The sequence below is a fragment of the Aphelocoma coerulescens genome, chromosome 7, assembly GCF_041296385.1.
Source record: "Aphelocoma coerulescens isolate FSJ_1873_10779 chromosome 7, UR_Acoe_1.0, whole genome shotgun sequence".
Lineage (NCBI taxonomy): Eukaryota > Metazoa > Chordata > Aves > Passeriformes > Corvidae > Aphelocoma > Aphelocoma coerulescens.
This window is the reverse complement of record NC_091021.1, coordinates 9,487,035-9,503,739: the sequence shown is the minus strand read 5'-3', so window position 1 is coordinate 9,503,739 and position 16,705 is coordinate 9,487,035. Positions and strand designations below refer to the sequence as shown.

Genomic DNA, 16,705 nt, shown 5'->3' with positions numbered 1-16,705 from the left:
AAAGCCATAATAGAAATCCTTGCAGAACTGTACAACTATTTGTATTCAAATGCTCAACTAATGTATAAAACATGGTCTATTCCTGGAAGGCCCTAGAAGGGTCCAGTTCCATTTCATATAAGTTTTCTCTTTTTATCTTGTGATGTGTCTTTTCCCACCCTTTTATTTTCTAGCCTCTTCTTTTAGGCAATAGCAAAATCTTAGTAAGTCAAACTTCAACCAAATACAGTGATTTTTGTTAGTTGTTTGCAAGGTGAATGAACAGGGACTTTAAAGCAGAATGACAAACTTCACATGCCATAGTGCAATGAATCACTTTATGTTCCATTCTTTAAAAATAAAAATTAATCTTTTTTTTAATGGGTTTTCTCATTATATTTCAGAACAGCAGTCTCTGAAAAGCCCTCAGTGTGAGAAACCAATGAGGATGCACCATTGAGTACAGGAAAACTCAGTATCACTTTGCAGTTACTCATGTGTGCTGGGCTCTGATTCATTGCAGTGAACTTCACGAGCAAGAGATTTGTGTAGGTGAAACAGTGTTTCAATGAACTAAGTGATCACATTAAAAGATCACAGTTCAAATTCTCATTAAACCTACGTTCTATAAGCAAAATGAGAAGGTATTTAACAATATGTGCTGTGATACTGTAAAAGTTCATTCCTGCTGGAGGTCTAGGAGGAGAAAATATTAACACCAATTTATATAGGACATGATGGGATTTTTAATGCCTCTGTATAGCATATTTCTCCAGCAAGTATCTGGTACCAAATGAAAAGCAAAATTTAAGGGAGTCTGAAAGCCTTCTATCTGCCGGAATTTTCATGCCTGGAGTCCAAAGCAGAGAGATGTGAGATGGCTTTAAGCAATATCTTTGTGCTTTAAGGTAGAAAGGGAACCAAATTCACTCTTTCTGGACTAAGAGATTGAAATTTAATTTTCAAGGAATAAGCCAACTGCTTAGTCATAGTGCATAGCTCTAAAGAATTATTTTCCATTCCTCCTGGGAGACAGTGCCACTAGGAAGGGAAGTTCAAGTATTATGGAGTAGGGAAAAAATTGCAGGAGTGGGCAGTTAGACCACCTACTGAACAGAGAGAACATTGAACTGGGAGGTACCAGTCTGCTCCAAATACTCTGCACACTTGTGTGCATTTAAACCATGTTTGTGATACATGCATTTTATGTTAGGAGCCCAAACCAAGCAATTTGTATTCTCAACACTGTTCATTGGTAAGTATCCAACAATATTCCTTTCAGATAAATATTCCTGTCAAAATCAGTGGAAATGTTGTGTTAAAGGATTATGTTTTCCAGAAATGCAACTTTTTGTCTTGTATATGATTTTCTTCTTCATCTTTCTCTCAACAAAGCACTTATCTGTTATTTTTTCTTGTTTTTCTTGGGTTTGCAGCACTTAATTATTAAAATATTTGTATTTCCAAATGTTTTCCTCTCTAAAAGAGACAAATAAATTAAAAGCATAAATTCTAAATTTAATACAATGAACATTGCATTAAAGTGAAACTGGTATCAAATAATAACACTTTAGAAGTATTTATAGCACCATTCTGGTGAATTATGGGATTTCATAAGAATAGCACCTTTCTATTGTGTATAACAGCTATAAAAGGGACAAAAGTAAGCAAAAACTTGAACTTTCCCACCTGAACCAAATTAAACCTAAGTCCTTCCTGTGCTAGGAGGAAAGCCAAACTGCATTTTGTTTTTACTGCACTTTGCCCGATTTAATTTCCACAAAATACACAAAATAAGGCCAGTCCTTTGTTCTTGCCTATATAGGTTCTGATCTTGTGAAATTACAGATTGTAGTTAAGACCAAAAGGGTGGGGGTGCTGAAACACTAGTTTGTCTTCCACTGAAAAACATAAACCAGCATGGTCAGGATGGGATGTTGTTCCCACACTTCAGCTCTCCAAGCACCAAATAGTGCTGTAACCACATGTAGCCTTTCCCTCAGGGTTGTCTTGCTTTCTTCCCAGCCATATTATTGCCATATCATAATATAATGCTTAAGAATGACTTCATCCCTAATAAAGGAGTGCTTCCTGTGAGGGTAATTCTCTTTCTGTCTGAGAACCAAGACTATTCAGCAGTGGGACTCCTCAGGGAAGTGGCTTTGGGGATGAAGTGGGTGAATAAAGAACTGAGGAGAGAATTTATGAAGTCACAAATCTTCACTGGCATGAAGTAGTTGAGATCCAATGGCTTCAGGAGGTCACAAGGGATTGCAAACATTTTTCAGAAATGAGTGCCTTAGCCCTGACCTCAGCAAAATATAAATAGTGATTTATGGCCGAAAGTTTCCATTTTCTATTATTTATTCCTGAGCCTTATATTTTTACTTTTGAGAAGAGAGACGATTGGGAGAGAAGAACTAAAAAACTGCCTTTTTAGCTGTCTGGGGTGAAAAGTTCACTGTATATTCTGTGTTTCCCTAAGTTCCGAAGAAATAATTTTGAGAGTGAACCAATTTATTTTGTCATAGAAAGGAAAAAATGTTAGGTTGTTAAGGTTTTATATTCTACACCTGACCATACAAGTACAACGTAGTAACTACTGGACTGATACAAATCAAGAGCTCTTTTTATTGTAAATACACCTTTGGCTTCCCTAAAGGTCTTTCAAGTTTCCTGGAAATATAAGACAAAAACGTAGTACAACATAGAGAGAAAGAGGTGATGATTGTTAGTGCTGGGTAAATATGAACTGAATGGTCAGTTTAGCAGGTCACACCTTAGGTGCTGTCTAGGAGAGTCAAAGGCATATAACTAAAACACACTGACACTTTCCAGTGGTGATTGCAGTGCTTAAATGTATTAGAATTTCTGCTTCTGATTTTCACTAGGATCAGGTCATCATTTTGCTTCATAAACTAAACAGTTTTAAAATCTTTTTGAAGTGTTTCAGGAAATTGAGGATAAAGATAACACTATTTCTTCTGTGGTCACGGGGTGGGGAGAGAGTGTTGTGGCCATGAGGGTATTACTTACTCAGCATTGTTGCCAGAGTCAAGGCTGAGGATTTCTGATCTGGAATTATTCCACTAGAACTTATAATGGAATATCATATATGAGAGAAAGTCACAATATATTAATCAGGAATTAAACCACACTGAGCCTGTCACAATATTAGAGTTTTATGATTCTGATTTTTCTCTTCAGCTTTAATTTCTGAGAATCTTGTGACCAACACCAAAGATAAAATTAATGTTTGGTATTTGTGAGAAAATAAACCAGACATGTTCTCAAAGCAGTTCCCTTTCTGTGCAAAGATGCACTTACTTATCACTGCCCACTCAAACATACCCTCACCTACTATATTTAAAATTGTGTGAGGATTTTGTGGGTATCCAAAAGTACTTTTTTTCTGTTCCCAATGATGTGTCATGCTGAGTATAATTATTAAATGTAAGTATTATTAGCATGGTGTATACCTAATGTTCTTTTACTTAACAGATGGCTTATGAATATCTGGGACAACTTAGTAGCCCTAAAATGATTCATATCTCAGCTATCTGAACACATGGCTACCTTTCATCACTTGTGCTGAGTCTAAGAGAAGGTTTAATAACCCAGTCTTGAAAAGAATTTCTGTTCTTTAAACATGCATGTCACCAGAATATTTTTAACATGGAATGAAAAACACAAATGCAAACTGTACTTTGAGCTTCCAGTGGGCAGTCTTTCCTTCTTTTAATAGAATTACTTCTAACCTTTGTGTATATTGTTTGTCACATCAGTATCATTCATCTGATGAAGAATAACATCCTGTCATAAGTCTATGAAACCATCAGAATCTCCAAAATGGGAATCTATCTGTGTGTAGAATTCCCGTGCTTCTCTTTTTATTTGCATGTTTGAAGTGAATTGCTTCCTAGTTTCTTCTTCTTGATTTCTTGCTAATTGTCTCATGTTTTCTCACTTTCTTTTGATTTTTTCTCACTTTCTTTTTGATTCTGCTCTTCTCTCTCTTTCCTGTTCTTCCCCTGTTCCCTCCTGTTCTCCTGTCCACTTTAATGGCTCATTCCTGCCCTTTCACTAAGAAAATTTGCTATTAGCACAGACTAATCTATTTTTTTCCTTTCTTCAAAAAACCCCACACATGTAATTCCATGGATATCTCTAATAATATGGATATATCTAATAATCTAATTTTGGTAAGCAATTTTTCTCAGCTGACATATTAGAGGCCTATCCTGGTATCATTAGTGCAAGAATAGCAGCCCAAAAGTAACAGACTAAAAGGAAAGTAATTTGGGCTTAGCTGTAGGTATGAAAAAAGAAAAACTTCTGAGGTCTGTATGTTTCTAATAGTGATTGCTGCAGATCTGTTATTACAGTGGGTTCTAATGTTTCTCTGGAGAGATCAATTATTTACTCTACTTACCTATGTTAATGGTGTGTCAATGTAATTTATGACATCCAAGCACCAAATTGCAGGAAAGTGTGTTAATGCACGGTAAGTTGTCTGAAATTGCCAAGTGATACCGGAGATATTATCCACATCTCAATTGTAATCCCAGTTCCCTTCTGAGGCATGAATACTCCTGGGAAACTCCAGCTTCATCAGTCAGATGTTTCTGGCTATGATCAAGAGTAGTAAATTAGGTTTCTGCAGTCGGTGCTTTTGAAAGATAAAGGAGCAGATCCTTAGCTAGTGCAAATTGTTATACATCCACTGATTTCTGCTAACCTATTGAGTATGATATCATCCTCTTCAACACAAATTATGACTGAGAGGCAAGGACTCAGGCTGAAAACTGAAAATCTGAATTTTAAACATGGGATGAAAGCTGAGATCTGGATGCAGCCTTTATCTGTCAGACTTCTCTCTATCCTGTTTCACCCCTTGTTTACATTTAGCATTATTTTTATTCCCAGATCATTTAGATAATAAGTGTTTAGGAGATCATCTCATCAGAATCTTGTTTGGCTAGAAATTGTTGTTTTTCTCAGATGGGTTGTTTATTGCTCTTAATTTTAGTAGACTTTTCTTTATACTTTTCCTCCTTGTGGAAATATCATATGTTGGATTTTGGCCAGGTTAGTGATAGTCAGAAATGCTTTTAGTTGGTCATTCCTCATCCTGTGCTATGCTTATAAAATCTGTCTGGTTCTGAGTGAACACACACATGTCTTTATAAAATGTTACAGTAAACTTAGCATTTGTTGGTGATCACAGTGCTGGGGGAGCAAAAGGAGTTTCAAAAATAACCTTTTCATTCAGTATAAATATGTTCTTTTTAAGATTTACTCCTGGCAAGTAATATTTACATATTTACTCTTTTTGTAAATGTAGTGCTTAGGAACTTTTGTCAGGGAGAAAGATTTTTCTTGGCAGCTCTCCCAGACTTTGCCAAGAAAAAATTATTGCAATTATTCATGCAAGTTTTCACAATTTCTTAAGACAACTTCTTTCTATTAAATGCATCATATTAGAACAATTCATTCAAACTGATCACACAATTCCAATGATTTTGCAAGGAGGTTATATGAAAATGACAACAAAGTTCTAGGGTTTTCAAAATAAGGGAGAAAAATAAGTAAAATATTGCTGGCTTAAAAAAAAAGACCAACTAGTATTTGATAGCCAAATTTGAGGAATTTGACCAAAATGTAAAGCCATAGGCATTGATCTTGTTCCCAGAAAACATTTTTTTCACATTTAAAAATCAGACTTAAAATAATATTTCACTGAAAACCTATAATATTTAATTTAAAATACAAACAAACAAACAAACAAAAAAAACCCAAAAAAACCAACAGCAACTTAGAATATCACAGAATTTAAGAAAAGGTCATGGCTTTTTATATAAACTTTGTCTCAGTCCCATGTGTTTTATCCATTAGTTTATTCATGAACTTAACTGGTTTACATCTTAAGTGTCCTTAAGTTGAAAACCAAAATTGAATTTCACTTGAATATGAAATCCCTATGTATTTGATTTAATAATTTAAAATGGTCTTAATTTCCATTATTTCAAAATACATTTAGGCAAAATATTAATACTGAGTTTTAAGTATACAGCAGCTAGAAAACTCAATGCCTGTGTTTTAGGCAAGATATCCAGTGTGTTGCAGTATCATCAGCATGGAACCAGGCAGGTCCAGCAGATTAAGTAATGAACAATGAGAGGCTCATTGACTCTGGAGAGGTTACAAGAATAATCTTTTCAGAAACAATATTGAACAGATTTTCTGCCACTTGACATCCCAACTCTATTACTATATTTATACTATATTAATAAGTATAACATTATGAAAAGGTGGTTTATGGAACTATGTTTATATATGCAGGACTGCCCTTTACCATCAGTAAAAAACTTTCTCACTTTCCTTTTTCATTTCCATTCTCAAACATCATAACAGATAAATTATAAACTATAGTTCAGTGTCTTCATAAACTTTCATTGCCGAAAAGACAGGACAAAACTTGGCAACATGAAACAGCTGTCTCATAATTCACAGCTCATATTATTCACCAATTCCCAGGCAAATTTTAACTAATTAGTTTTGCCTGTTTGTTTATCCTTAGCACACATGCTTGACACCCCATTTAATTGCTGCGTTTGCCCATATCTCAACATGGTGCTTCGGGAGATTTTCTGTTCTGAAAGGACCTGCCTGCCTCACCTTCATCCCATTACTAACACAAGTGCTAGAAAGGATGCTAAAAGCCTGTGCATTGTGCCTGTCTCACCCTGTCAGTCTGCATATGTGTAATTCCCAAATGGGAGTTGCATCCCTATTTCCAAGGATCTAATTCTATTGTGTGCCATAAGATAGGTAGACAGTAATTAAAAATTTGTGACAAGAAAAATCACTGATGACATGCATTTTCAAATCCATGCAGAACATAAGGTGGTGTGTCCAGATAAACGAAAAATGAAAAGGATCATGGGTCATTTGGCTGGAATGAAAGTGGCATAAGAAAAGAAATAAGACTAGCAAAGATGTTGCATGAAAGGCGAATAAGTAACTATGGCATTCAAATGAAATATCAAAATACTTTATTCTTAATATATATTATAAGCCACTGGCATCACAGTAAAGCACAGGGTCACACTTTGTTTGAAGGAGAAGGGGATTTTCTGTGACACCTGTGGGTGTCAGCACTGCCCCTGCAGACAAGCCCGTGGCTTGTCCAACTTGCTGCCACTGTGCTGCCACCAGCCTTGTGAGCATGGCACGGCCAGATCCAGGAGCTGGCACACTCTGATCCACTCTGACCCATTTCTCACTCACGTGGACCCTTCTGCAGTGCATTCCCTCCAGCTGTTGTCCCTGGATGAGCACAGGTACAGCAGGATGAGATTCAGCCACCTCCTCTCTCCCCCCTTCTTCAGAGGGAAAATCATATTTGCTTGAAATGGATTGGAGGGACAGTCCCTCGCTGTCATGTTTCATAGAGTACATAACAAGCCTGGATCTCTTGTCAAGAAAATGAAATGAACTAACTGTGTCTGGGTGACCTTCAGGACAATGAATAACTACTTTTTAAGCTTTACATGACATATACCTAGTATTGAAGAATAGAGGTTATTCCATAAAATAAAATTAAAGAAAAAAAAACTACTCTGCTCTAATCCTTTTCATTTTGCTCCAATTTTTGCTTAGCATTTGGATCATTAGGGACACATGTGCCTATGTATTCCTCTGGCTTTCTGTTTCAATTTTGCCATTCATGTTTGTTGTAAAATTGGTGAAATTACAGATTCTGAAGCAGGATTTCTGTTTGTAGCAATTGAACTGAAATGGAATGTCCACAGTTCACTACTATACAGCAAACATATATTTATAGCATGATTTTCCAGAGTGTATTTTTTTTTAAATAAGAATGTTATATCATCACTAGTACCTTGTGTTCCCAAGAAATTAAGAAATTGCTACAATGTTCCTTATGGTAATACTAAAATTAGATGAATCAGACCTGACAGTGAACTGCAGTACAAATACTACATTCATTTTAACTACTCTTTTGCTTGTCTTTCTAACACAAAAGAAAAAAAAAAAAAAAGGAAAAAAAAAAGATAAGGAAAAAAAAAAAAAAGAAGAAGAAAAGGCAAAATACCTGCCCCCAAAGGTTTCAAAGGAGGGGGGGGGGGGTGAGTGGCAGCAGAAAACAGGAGAACAATGAAACAATAAAAATTCAATACTAACAGAATCTGTCAGTCTTAAAACAATTAAAAGATTCAGAGTTCAGAAAGCCATTGTCTGCCATTTGTACACCAGGAAAGAGGGAAATCAATATTTGTTTCTTGGAGAGTTCCAACCCCAGCATGTGGTATTGATATTTTCAACAGCGTAGAAAGGCTTTTCACAACAAACCTTTCACTTTTCCACTATTAGAGAAGGTTTGTGAATTGGCTTGAACATTACCTGGTAACACTGCTCTTGTTTAACGTTTTGTTTTGGGGAGTTTAATGTTATTTCTATCGGCATTACCAGTAAAACTTTTTACACTGCTATTGCTGTTTTAACACAAATGAATGCATAAGTATAAAACTTCCACTGCTGCACCACACAGGTGACAGCCCATGAGAAAATTTGCAACCAAAAAGTGCTGCAGAGGTCACGCTGGCCATGGGTGACAGGAGCTGCTTTGTCCCCAGGAAAAGCCTGAGGCATTTGCTGGCTGCAGCACTTTCTGGTGGGCCCTTTTTATAATTTTCTGATCTCATTGCTGTCCTGCAAACCACAGAGACACATCTGTGGAGGCATAGACAGCCATGACTTCTAGTTGTTACTGTACCTTGACACAGCTGGGACCTCTCTAATGGCAGCTTGTTTTCTCAGTTTCAGCTCTGAATGGGAGGAATTCATGCGAAAATGAAATGTATCCTGTACTGGTACTATACCTGCCTTTGAAAGATGTTATCTGTGTTTCTTTGACTCCTGTTTTCAATGTGTTATATCACCTGATTGCTTTTATACAGCTTCTGCATTATCAGTCAACTAAGTGCTGTGAGGGGGATATTACCACACCCCTCAGGAGAGGGGGGGAAATAAAAGGCTCCTTACTCTGTTTGCAGGAGCTAACCTCTGTTAGAGCAGAGGGACTAGGAAAGGGTATGTTAGAATTAAACTCCTACATATTAACACTAAACTCTTCTCTTCTTTTCCAGAGTAAACTACAAAAATCAGCAAGAACTTGCATGTGGTTTTCAGATAGGACTTCATGTCCTCTCCAGCAGGTCTGAGACCTACTAATTGCTCTGTTGCTCTCTCATCCTTCCCAAGAGGGCTACTGGAACCCACAGCACATTTAAATATCTGGTAGCAAGGTAAATCTCCCTGTCCTCCTTCCACAGCTTCAAGAATCCTGTTTTTATACTCTATTTTATTGGGTTTGTGCCTCCCAGTGTGCTTCAGGAACTCTTGAATATCCTCTAATTCAGGATGACTTTTTTATATTGCTGCAGGCTTGCAAGATCAAGGATGAGTTATTTTACCTTTTCTCCAGAGTTCTAGGACTGTGCTAGGTGGGACCAGCAGAATATTGCTGTTTAAAAGTCCAAACTCTGTATTGCACTTCTTGTCACCATGGTCTATGACAAGCAACACTGGGTGAATTAGTGGAATTTAAGCATATATCCTTCATGAAAAATATTCAAATAAGCCAGAAACACACACGCCCTAGTCTCCTTGCAACACCAAGTTTGACCCACGTTGGAGTGTTTTCATTTCAGGGAGAGAAAGATTCACACAGAATCAGACTTTTGTTACAAGTTTTCCAAAGCTGTCGTTTTTGCTAACTTCCCCAGTATAGAATTATTAATGAAGAAATGATCTTCTGGGGGAAAAAATATTTCTTCTTTCCTGGTCAAATATTTAGGCTTACAGGGGTTTTTGGGTGCAAGATGATTGTTCTAGGATATGATTTCATACTCATCTCCAGCACCGGAACAGAACTGTGAGAATTCAGAAAATGTGAGTAACGCTGAAACCAAGACTTTGTGCACAGTGTTCAAAAATTGACCTAGAGAAAGTGATCAGATTTGTGTGAATTAAATCCTCAACATAATCACTTGAACTTGACATCCATCTTAGTATCTAAAGTTCGATTTTCTTGTCAGAGACATAAAAATAAATCTCCTAATTGTTAGAGATGATATTGTTAACAATTTCACCCATGAAAGGGTGATCATAGTATGAAAAAAACCCCTCATCTGTCTGAAAAAATCATTGACATTTTGAAATTAGAATTAGGTGCCAGAAAGATGCTTCTGACCTAAATTAAACTAAAATAGTAAAAATGATGGAATGTTTTATCCCAGAAATAGAAGAGAAAGTAAAGGCACTTGAAAGAAAAATGTGACACAGCCTTATAAGGCTAAACATCCAAGCATCCATAGGTCATCCATGTGAAACTTATGGGAAAAGTCCCAGCAGCCCAGGGATGTTATTTTCAGATTAATATAATATAATGTGCTTGTGGAGGTAATCTGTAGGAGTTCAATTTCTATTTTCTTTTTTTTTTTTGAAAAACAAATGTCTTAATATCTCTGGAATCTGGCCCTCAAAACTTGAAGGGTGTAAAGTCACTATGAAAAATCCTGGCTGTTGTCTTATTGAAGTTTACATCAATCTTTCAAACCCAAATGCTGAACTCATGTTGTCATTTGCCTTGCTAGAAATATTAGTTTAATTTCCTGATACCGTCCGTCTATCGATTATCTACAGAACTGATTACATGCACACTCCATTCCCACCCCTGGGCTTCCCTGTAGGAACTCCAGTTGTGGGGGAGGCAGAAAAGAAACAAAAGCAGCTTTGTAGGAAATCCATCCATGTTTGACAATTTCCTTCACAGATCCCCAAAGAAAAATGCCTTAGGAAGTGCTCCCTCATTGTCTCTGATCAAAATGCATCTGCTGGCAGCCGCCCTTCAAATGCTTTGCGCAGGCTGATCGTTGCTTCTATGCTCTCCCTACAAGAGCTCCCTGGGAGCCACAGGACACCTGCCACTGACTGTTCTCTCATCAAAGGACACAAAGAATCGCCACCTGTGGTGCCTTCAGAGGTAAAATCAGCTGGAATGAAAGCACAACCCTATTTGCATGAATAGCTTCCCAACAACCATTGAAAGATGGGCTTTAGGGAAATGGGCAATTCTTCCAGGTTCTCCTTACTAAAATTCTGAAGGTGGAGGAAATCTTGATGACATAACAACAGAGTTGTTCCACTGCTACTGTATCTCCCTGTTAAATCCTCAGATTTCTGTTCTCAAGGACTTTGCCATTGAGTCAGCTTTTTCTCCACATCATATAAAATGTACTTTTTCTACACTCTGTTTACACCCTATGACATGCTGGCTGTGCATCAGAAAATGCTGCCCCAGCTCAGAAGTCTGATGGTTATGAGCCCAGTTCCCCTCTCAGCAAACGAAAAGTGGCTTCTGCCCTGGCCCAAGCACTTGAAAAATCAGGCTGGATGGAGCTCCCTGATGATAAGTTCATGCCTTGAGCTCATGACACCAAAACAAGAGTTTGTCAGGATGAGTATTCACCTCACAAAGCCTCCAGTTTGTGACCTGGCCAAAAAGGGAGACTAATTCGTGAGCGTGACTCTGGCTCTTGCCCTGGTTGAAGTAACCAGGGCCTCCAAGGTCAGAAGAGGATGAGCCCAGGGTTAATGGCAGTCAGGCCCTATGGACTAACATCCCCCTGGAAGCTTTTCCGGCCATCAGAATGACACACAGTGCTTTTATGCAGATCCTGGGCTCTAAAAGATGTGTGTGTACAGATCTGCTGCTCAACCTCACAAAACTCCCCCTGGCAAGGCTGGCTGCTCTGCAAAGGACATGGAGCCAGGAACCAAATGTCACTCTGTGGCAGGTGGGAGCTGTGGTCTCTAGCAAGGAGCCAGGGGGATGGCAACCCTGGGTCAGGATCACTGCCAGAAGTCAGGTTCAGAGATAGACTGGTGGTGCAGTGTAGCTTAGAAGCAGCTCCCAAGGGAAAATTGGGGACAGCCCTTGCTTTCAGCTCTCTTCACACCGACCTCCATCAGCAGAGGAGATGACCTTGGGCTCGGCAGCCCAGCAGCCCAGGCTGGCCTATGCCACACACGGCTGCCCTGAGCTGCGGCCTGGTGCATCCAACTTGAGCAGGGCAACTCTTGGCAAGAGGAGAGCAGGGCAAACACACCCAAACTCCAGGTAAATTCATGCTGAATGGATGGTTTAAAAGTGTGGGGCTTTTTTCCTCTCTCCACCGTTCTAGAAATGTAACTGATTGCACTTCAGACAATCAGTGCACACTTGACTTTTGAGAATGATACACATAAAAGTGTTATAGAAGGCAATTCACTGAAGTCAAGTGTGCTTGAATCACATTTTAGATAATTGGTTGGATTAAATAAAAACTGACAGTAATTACAAAAGTATGGTTTGATTTTGATTCTGCTCTGCAATTTGTCCATTTTTAAGCTTGGTTCTTTTTGTATCTCACTGAAGTACTTTTCCTTTGTCTTTGCTTCTTTGTTTTCTTCTTAGTAGTCACTGTTTCCATTCAAGAAAGGTTTTTCTTCATGTTTCAGTATTTATTTACAAGTTCTTTTTGTGCACATCTTGCTTTCCCTTAGTAGTCTTCTCTTGCCTATTACCTTTGGTTTTATTTATTCTTAATGGCCCCAATTAGAAAACAGTTATCTTAGCACTTGTTTAAACCTGACTTAACCATGTGTTGAGTCACTGCCTGATTCAGCATGCTTAAACTTGTTAATTTACTTGAAGAATTGGGATAACAATGACTCTGTTATGCTCTCCAAATTAATTACATTTCTGTTTGCCATAAATGGTTTATTTTCAACAGTGGAAAAGTTGACAGGTAAAATTTAGGCTGAGTGGGAAAGACAAATATGAATGACAATACATTTTATATCTAGCCCATTGCATGTCAGCAGCTTGATGTCACAAAACTCAGTGAAAGTAAATGTAGGGGAATCAAAGGCAAAAGGGAAAACAAAACGTATATTCCAGATTACCAAGGAATATACACAACACAGACTTTGGATGCATATTTTTGGTATGTCCCAATAGTGTGACAAGATTCAGAATGAGGTCCCAAAAGAGGTGCCATCTTTACCTGTTTGGACATCTTACTGCTACATTTGTCTACCTTACATCTTTAAAACCCTCTGAGGCCTCAGTATCATCATGAGATGCCACTCAAAGTTCTTTCTAAGGCTAAACATTGGAAATAACCTAGGATCCATTTCATGATTGTATCTTATGACCAGCTGTAGCTCAAGATCTTTGTTCTTAATACTTTGGGTAGGAATAGCTAAATATTTATATGTACACTTCTTCATACAATTGCCTGGGGGATCTGTTACAGTTTATTTGTATTCATGATCAGTGGCTCTGTTACTGAAAAAGTTTTGGTAGTAAGAATTTTTTCCTAAGCTTTTCAGTGGCCTCAAGTATTGTATTCACATCATTCTCACCCATATTATATGTTAGTCAAAGCAAGCTCAAGCAGAGAAAGCTAAAGGTAAAAACACATGGAAATATTAAAAGACTTTAGGATAAATAGGAGTGCTCTTCCTCCAGCAAACTTCTTGCCTGAGGGAATGTGAGTACACATTTTCCCTCACGGCTGGCTTTGGTTAGCAAATCATTTGATAGAGACTAATTGGAAGGACTGGGTGCTATAATAAATGCTGTGGTGAAAAAGAAACACTAATATGTATAAGTCAAATTTAGGGCCAGCTCCTCAGTGGAAATTTAAACTAGATGAAGCTTTCCTCCTACATACTGACTTAGGCATTTTGATTCAAAAAAACTGTTGAGCTACACTTGGGGGGTTTCTGAGTATTTCTTGGTTTTAAATGGTATTTATCCGGATCATTCTGTCATTTGACATTTAAGCAAATGGGAGCATTATACGCTTTCTGAAATACATAAATTGGAAGCATCTATGAATGGGTACTGAATACTCAGTCACTGACTAGAATTTAAGCTGCAATTAACTAAACTAACATTTATTTATTTTAGGTGCATACCTTCTAATGGGATGCTTCACACATAAGTAATTAAACTTAACATTATGTCACAGGGACAAATGCAAAGATATGTGATTCATTTTTTGCCACACAGAATTTTCTAGTGACAAAAAATATGGTTTGTTCCTGCCTGTCTCTATTAGAGTTTCCATTTTCTATACTCTGTTTACAGTTTGTTGCAAATTAAACAATGTCAAACTGACAAGCTGCAGGAATTTTCTAAAATTACTGGCTTGTTAGGGGTGAAAAACTTCTTTTGGGAAAAAAAATGAATGTGCTTTTTCAGCAACAAGACTTAAATGAAAGCAATTCTCCATGCAGTTGGCACAAATGAATTTGGCTCAAGTGAAATGCAAATTAACTCTATTGTATATGTACTTCTTTTATTAAAGGAAAAATATATATTTCTGTAAGTTACTGATGGTGTTTCCACATACTCATGTTCATTTTGCTATCCAACAGATTACACAGAGTTCAGTGCCCCAAATCTGACCCGCCTGGTATCATTCTTTCAAATCTCCTAGGTCGGGTATCAGCTTACAGTAAAGTGCACTGAAGCTTCTCTCATTAGCCTAAAATCCCAGGGACAGAGAAGCCCCTCCCCTTGAGTTCGAGACTTGTATTTTTGGATCCCAGTGGTATGTTAATGCTGCATTTTCTGTATGCGTATACACAAACCTATTTTTCCAGTATTTCAACTTGAAAATGAAAATATGTGACTGTGTTAATGAGAGAGCCTATGTGAGCCATGGGAAGGGAGAGCAGAGGAAACGTTCATTGCTGTTGCTCTTGGGACTCTTCATGCTCTAGGACTTGGTTCAGGATAATTGAATGGCTGTGCTGATAAATCTCAAAATACTTCCTGCCATGACAGTCTCACCTGAGATAGTGGTATGTGTCTGAGGTCTTCGCTCAGGTGCCTGAAGTTCCAGCGTTCTCTGCTGATCCCAGCAGCCTCTCCCCAGACACACAGGTGTTGTGCCCTTGTGTTCACTCCTGTGCATTCAGGGGCAGCTCCATCCTGCTCCCCTGGGGCCAGTGCTTTCCAGTGTGTCGTTGTTGCAGTTACTGCACATTGGTCTTTTGGTCATTGAACCATCCAGGAGCAGACAACTCTCAGGCACACATTCTGCTCCCTGGGATGTGCTGCACAGTCCCTGCCTGTTCCAAACACCAGCTGCCATTTCGTTTTGTTCTGAGGGCTTTGTTTTAATCTCAGAGGCAAATCAGTGTTTGACCATCTGATGCCCTGGTTGACTCTTTTCATTCAGCATTTGTGGATTTCACACATTTGCAGTTGTGGTGCTGACTGCTCCTTCCAGCTGCACAAGGACAACCAATGTGAACCTTCTCCTATGTAAAATGCACTGCATGGTGACTTTTAGGCTGGAAGCCCTGTCCATGATGTTATTTTCCCAATTCATTCTACTGAGAAAGTTAATTGGATTCAGGCAGTTAAACCATTTTGTATATGCTACAAAATCTAAACTGTTACAAACACATTATCAAGTATATGAGAGTTGGTGTTAGTCCCTTTCTTCCTTCCCAAACTAGAAAGTCCAGCTTTCTAAAACCTTTAGCAAATGGCTATTCCATAGTAGAACTTCTCAGAGTTAAAAAATTGTATTGACATCTCTATAAAATATTTCCTCTGAATTTTCATTTCTCTCAAACATTAATCCTTTAAAATTCTCTCTAGATAGAAAACAATGCTGAAATCACAGAATTTCTCTGCCAGTCCAAATACAGGGATTTGCCTAAGAGTAATTAGACTGAAGTTTGGTGCAAAGCTACATAGGCCTATGTAGAAAAGAAAAATATGAATATTTATTATTCCTGTGCAGTATTGAGAAAAAAACTTATGGTTAAATCACATAATGTGATATATCATGTGTATTAAACTGTAGTGTTAAAACCTGTTTTATTGTTTTCCTATTAAAATGTCATTGATGAATACCTGAAAAAAATACATAAAGCAATGAGTCAAATTAAGAAAGTAAAATAAAATAGTTGAATATTCTTCTGACAAGAATTTTTTAAGATTCAGAGGTAAATAACAATCATCTGATAAAAGAAGTTGGTGAAACTGCATTTTCCCATTTAGTCAAAATCTTTGATTAACTCTATCCAGTGATTTCTAGATCTGGTTCAAATGAAGTAGCTTTTTACAGACAGTATATGGAAACTCTGAGGGAGAGATAAAAAAGACATTTACATATCCTGATATCTGATTTACTGGGGTATTTAGCCTTCTGCATAAGCACATGAACTACAATGATCTGTGACAGCATTAATTTGCCTACAGGATCTGGCTTAAATGGGAATGTACAATTTGGAATAAAGATTCCATGAACATAGATAATGAAGTAAGCTTTAAAAACTTGACAACAGCAGAGGAGAACTAGTGATAAACTTTACTCAAAAATGAATAGAGAATTTGCTTTTTTCTAAAGTTATAAGAGCATATTTGTTTGTGCCTAACCTCTGCCTAATGCTTTCTGAGGTGCAGCACGGGGATCCATCTCAGATCAAATGCAGACACAGATGAATCTCTCAGATAATCACACCTCACCCCCTCCATTTCTCTGACTCAGTGAGCTGCGGGAAGGAGTTGTTCCAACCTGACTTGTTTTCCTTTGGGAGCCATTCTAGATTTTGAATCCAATGGCTATGT

The 16,705-nt window shown here is 37.8% G+C and overlaps 1 long non-coding RNA gene across 1 annotated transcript in view; it reads left to right on the top strand.

The window, feature by feature from the left end:
- LOC138113565 (uncharacterized) overlaps positions 1–16,033 on the top strand; it is a 37,071-nt gene extending 21,038 nt beyond the window's left edge. Inside the window, exons 2-3 of the long non-coding RNA XR_011152234.1 lie at positions 9,150–9,308; positions 10,838–16,033. This is a non-coding gene — a long non-coding RNA (uncharacterized lncRNA). The remainder of the gene's footprint in view (positions 1–9,149; positions 9,309–10,837) is intronic.
- The last annotated feature ends 672 nt before the right edge of the window (positions 16,034–16,705 follow it).